The sequence below is a fragment of the Cibotium barometz genome, chromosome 31 (genome assembly GCF_041138505.1).
Source record: "Cibotium barometz isolate CiBa-2024 chromosome 31, ASM4113850v1, whole genome shotgun sequence".
NCBI classification, from domain to species: domain Eukaryota; kingdom Viridiplantae; phylum Streptophyta; class Polypodiopsida; order Cyatheales; family Cibotiaceae; genus Cibotium; species Cibotium barometz.
The window spans coordinates 55,228,980-55,234,979 of record NC_141076.1 but is presented as its reverse complement, the minus strand read 5'-3'; positions in this window follow the sequence as shown (position 1 = coordinate 55,234,979).

The following is a 6,000-nucleotide window of genomic DNA, read 5'->3' as shown; positions in this document are numbered from 1 at the left end:
TGTGGTAAGCCTAGACATGTGCAAGAAGATTGTGATAAGAAGCAGGCTGACATGCAAAATGGAAAATTGTAGCAAAACAACTATCCATCCTCGAGCAGAAATAATGAGGATAATAAAAGGTTGTTTGTTATGCGTTGAATATAAACATGCCCGAAGTGAGTGCTGTGATGTTTGCAAATGGTCCAAGAATTGTTGCAAACACAGACATTTGGCATAAAATAATTGGACATGTGAATGTGCAGAGAATGAAGTCTATGCAGACTAAAGGAATTGTGACAGGGCTGCCAAAGTTTAAAGTTGAAGGTATACAGAGAATATATGAAGCATGCCAATTTGGAAAGCAAACAAAGCATGTATTTCCACGTAACAGAAATGTGAGCAAAAATGCACTAGACGTTATGCATTCAGATGTATGGGGTCCTACGAAGACCATGTATATGGGAAGCTGCAGGTATTATATGACATTTATTGATGAGACCACACAAGGAAAGTGTGGGTATACTTCATGAAGAAGAGTGAGGTGTTCACTCATTTTCAGAATTTCAGAGTTATGGTTAAAAAGCAATCAGGGAAATATGTAAAGTGCCTAAGGTCAGATGGAGGGGGAGAGTACTTCTCCAATGAGTTCTCTGAATTTTTGAAGAAGAATGGTATTCGGAGACAGTTTACATGCAGGTACACTCTGCAGCAAAATGGAGTTGTTGCTGAGCGAAAAAATAGGAACATTGCTGAGATTGCGATCTCTTTCAATTCATCCTCCTTAACCCTACTAGAAGTGCCAAACTTCTTGTCATAGATTCTTTCAGCCATAATTCTTGCATCCTTCTCCTCCTGTTCAATATGTTCCTTGGTAGAAGATTCTGCTGTGTGTTCCATCAGCTGCCTGAATTCTGTTCCTTGGATCTCTTGTCCAGGTACTACATCGGACCTTTCCTGAACCTGTTCTTTATCCGGTTGTAATATATGTTCCACATCCACGTCAAACACTGGAACAACTATTGGATTTGCCTTCAGAAACTCCTCTTCCTCATCATCTTCAACTTCTTCTGCCAAGTTGATAGTTTGTGCAAACAATGGTTTCTCCTTGAGTGGAATATTCGTCCTCCCTTGCATAGGTATAGTCACTTTCTTCTTGCCTTTTCTTATAACAACTACATTCTCTCCCCCAATCTTGTCTGACTTTGGCCATTCTGAGCCAAGATCTTCCCAATAGCATTTCATAAGAGGACGCTGAATCTAACATTCGCATGACCACAAAATTGACCCAAGAAGATCATACCTGCAATTGCAATATGTTGCTGTTTTTCCTAACAGTTGTACTCTTGTTTGATCTGCCATCTTCACCTGATGTTGGGGCCAACTTTCCCAAACCCATTTGTGTATAAACAACTTCAGATAAAATGTTTACTCTGGATCCTCCGTCCAACAATACATCGTAAAAAATCGTGCCCTCAAACTGAACTTTGATTACATGCACAACAAAATCAACATCTGCTGGATCAATGTTGTTTACTGCTGGGAACCCTATTTGATGAACCAATAATTGATTATCCTGATCCTGAAGTTTCCTCAACAACCTCTCCTTAAAAGCTGGCACCAAGCATAATAACTGATCCAATGATAATTGTAAGGGAGAGTTGATGAGTACCTCAAACCAATCTTTGTCCTGATTCACCTCAAGTTTAATGTTGTCCTTTTGTTGCTGTTAGTCGGACTGACTTTCTGACTCCGATGCAGGCACAGCCTGCTTCCTCTGCTCCTTCTGATGCCATGAGGTAGATATGTCAAATACCAGGTGTCATTCTTGAGTATAGAGTTATACTCATCCTGCATAGCATATGCATCTTGTGCTTTCTCAAAGGAAATAGGTTCCTCCTCATTACATAAAGTAGAAATGAGAACATGATCCACATGAGAATAATCTGCATGATGAGAACCTACACGAGTTTTGCTAGGCAAAGGAGCTGCTAACTTGCTATCCCTCAATGTCTGTACAAGCCATTTTGGCATACGCATAGATTCTTCTATGGCTACTCTCTCCTCGTCCACTACATCCTCAATAATTGCCTCATCAAAAGGTTGATTTGCAGGCTGATTTTGCACCTACAAAAGGCTGAATTTCAACACTTGGTTGAGCATTATTTTGCTCTACATATGGCTGTCGTCCACCATTAAACAAAGGTAGGAGCGAATCAAACATGTCCTGTGAGCATACATTCAACTATTTTTTGCATGAAAGCATGGGTTGAACTGATTTTTCAACAAAAACAACATCTCTACTTACCAAAATCTGCTTTGAAGCTGGATGGTAGAGTCTATATCCCTTGCTTTCTGAATTGTATCCCGTAAATATGCATTTAACTACCTTATCATCAAGCTTACTGCGTTGTTGCTTAGGCACAAGAGCATAAGCAAGACAACCAAAAATATGTAAATGAGCCACAGAAGGTTTCCTGCCATGCCAAGCTTCATAAGGAGTTTTAGACTACAAGGCCTTGGTAGGGCATTTTTTTAACACAGTTTGCGCACATAGTTGACTCTAACCAAAAACCATGAGGTAAATCTTGGGCTTTCACCATACATCGTGCCATGTCCATGAGAGACTTGTTCTTCCTCTCAGCCTTACCATTTTGCTGACGTGTTTATGGCACTATACATTGATGACTTATACCTTTTTCAGCCATATATGCATGAAATTCCTTGGACATATACTCCCCTCCCCCCCCCCCCTTCGATCTGAACGAAGGGTGCTAACTTTACATTCACATGCATTTTCAGCCATGGATTCGAAGTGCCTAAAGCACATAAAAACCTTTGATTTTTGCTTTAATGGATACACCCAGCTATATCTGGAGGAATCATCAATAAAAGTGACGAAGTAGAGATATCCCCTAATAGATGGTGTCCTCATAGGACCACATACATTACTATGTATAAGTTGTAATTTCTTAACAACTCTCACAGATCAATCCTTTATGCTCGGTGCGTGGACTGCATTGTACAGGTGGCCATGCCACGTGTAATTCTTGTGCTGCTCGAGTTTGGGCATTACACATGGCATGCCCCCATGTACAATGTAGGCCACTAGCTGCCACGTGTGCTTATACATATATAAATATAATATAATATAATATATATATATGTATGTATGTATATATATATATATAGTACATATATAAACATATATACGTAAATATGTACATTGACACCTATCAATGAAGGGGATCAAGCTTTTCATTTGTAAGGGTCTTCTATAATCTGCAAAATCCTCAACGACATTCCCCAACTAGTGCAATCACTTTTTTTATAATCAAATTTCCACATTGTTGTACGAATGTTGTATAGTGAGTTGCAAGAATTCCATGATGCAAAGAAGGGTTTGCATAAGCTGTGATATTCTTGAAACCTTAAATTACTTAGATGACTCTTGTCATGCATGTAAAAAATAAATAGAAAGAGGTTAAATTTTATAACCTTATGAATTTAAACATCATTCCTATTTAGAAGAACCCACCTACTAACTTTGCTAGATGGTCAAGAATTGTATATATATATATATAACCACATAATTTAATTTTTTTAAGAATTAATATTATTTAAAAAATAATAATTACTTTAAAATGTTCAAATAAAAAATGGCCAACTTATTTAAGGGTGTTAATCACCATTCATTTTGTGTGTATTTTGTACCTGTTGTGTCATTCTTTTTGTTCTTGTGTCTTCTTTTTGTTCCTCTTTACAATGAGCTACACAATCTCCTTCCCATCTTCTAAGAAGAATATATATTTCAGCAATGGTCGAGTTCTCATGAGTGCAAAGTTCTTACAAGAACAAGTAGCTCCCTTGTTAGCAATAGTAAATATTGTGATTCTATGGATTGCTAGCAATAGTAAATATTGTGTCCCAAGAGTTGCTTGTCCCTCTAGAGCATACCTCTAATCATGAGAGGGAGGAGTTTTATATACTTGAGGACTCTCTTTTGGCCAATTACTCCGCAATAGTTGATGCTTTGTTGAACTCAAACCCATAACCAATAGCCATCTTACATAGCCCGCCCATAGGACTTTCAACTCAATCTAATGTGATATGTTTATGTAGCCGCTTACAAGATAACAACAAAGTCGGTGCATCAACCTTATCCATTATTGCAAGAGGATATGGTAATAGAATTTCGGAATACCTTTGGAGCATGAAGAAGAGAAACAGATTAAAAATATTTTGTTAAATGTCAAAGAGGTTAACAAGGCCGTGGAGATTCCTAGGCAATATAATGGTGATATTGTATTTGAGTTCCCACCAACCATGGGAATACGTGCAGGAATGGACTCCATGGAGCATAAGTATGATTCCCGCTGGTGGTTAAAGCCATAAACTTCTAACATTTCCTTCCTTGGAGTGTGTCGGAGAAGCCATTGCCTAGGTATTTTGAAGTGTGTGAATGAGCTTAGGCCACGCTTAAAGAACCATAGGGTCTCAAATACATCACATTTTATTGGAAGCATGCTAAAGGCACCGACCACTCGAGAGGAGTGCAACAATGCATCTGGAAAGCTCCTTTGCCGTTACTACTCTCAATGCCAGCCATGTGCATCGCTATATATGAAATTGCTACATCTATTATGTGATGCCATTGATAAGACGATGGATCGATTAAGGATACACATTGGTTTTCATCAACATAACGTACGGGCAGGCACTAACTGAAAAGACAAAGCAAATGGTGTCTAGGGTGTTAGGATTAGATCACAATGCCAGTGCAAAAGGTACAAATGTGTGTGCCAAAAGAAATCGTGATGTCAACGCTAGTGCAAGAAGGTGGCTCCTCACAATTCATTGGGGAACAAGAGTTCATCAACATGGTAGAGGAGATGTGACTATTGGTGGAAGACAGCTGGTAAGCTAATTTGGTTAGGTAGTTATGTTTTTATAAAAGAGTTCATCAACATTGCAGAGGAGATGGGACCATTGGTGGAAGACAATTGGTAAGCTAATCATGGTTGGGAAACAAGATTTAATTAGGAAACCTTTGGACATCTTTTGGGCCCTTTGCTAATGACCTTCATTACCAATGGACCAATATGAAGAGAGGAATGCGCACATTTGGTCTCCTCAAAAAGTAGGAGGTAATTAGGCTTGTCTCCCTCATTTACTACATTTGTGGGGTTCAAAAAGTAGGGAGTGACCTTCATAAATTAGGGACGTGGAGTAGGAGGGTGCCATAAATCAAGGGGGTAGATTCTAAAAAGTAGAGGGCTTCACCAATTTTAGCCCCATCAATCTCGTGGGTCAAAAAACCCTAAAAAATAAGATTTTTCAAAAAAAAATCAAAAGTGCATTTTTCCCTCTCAAAACCCAACCCAACCCATATTATATCAAAAAACTTCTTTTTCACCTCAGATTTCTCTCCCTACACATTATTCTTCCCTCCAACATTATCCTCTTCGCCCCAAACCTCAAATCTCCATAGCTCATTCTCTCTCTACTGTGCAACTCTCTCTCTCTCTCTCTCTCTCTCTCTCTCTCTCTCTCTCTCTATATATATATATATATATATATATATATATATATATATATATATATATATATATATATATATATATATATATATATACACTATGAGTAGATCTTCAACCTATCTCTCTACTCTCTACTGTGCAACTCTCTCTCTCTCTCTCTCTCTCTCTCTCTCTCTCTCTCTCTCTCTCTCTCTCTTCCTTCTCTCTACTATGCTCAGATTTGCAACCTTCTCTATCTTTATCATGCGCGTGTGCACACATTCGAATCTTCTCACACTCACCTCTACCTCCTCTCCCCAACAACCTCAAATCTATACTGTGCAACCTTCTCTCTCTCTCTCTCTCTCTCTCTCTCTCTCTCTCTCTCTCTCTCTCTCTCTCTCTCTCTCTCTCTCTCTCTCTCTCTCTCTCTCTCTCTCTCTCTCTCTCTCTTCCTTCTCTCTACTACTATGCTTAGATTTGCAACCTTCTCTATCTTTATCAT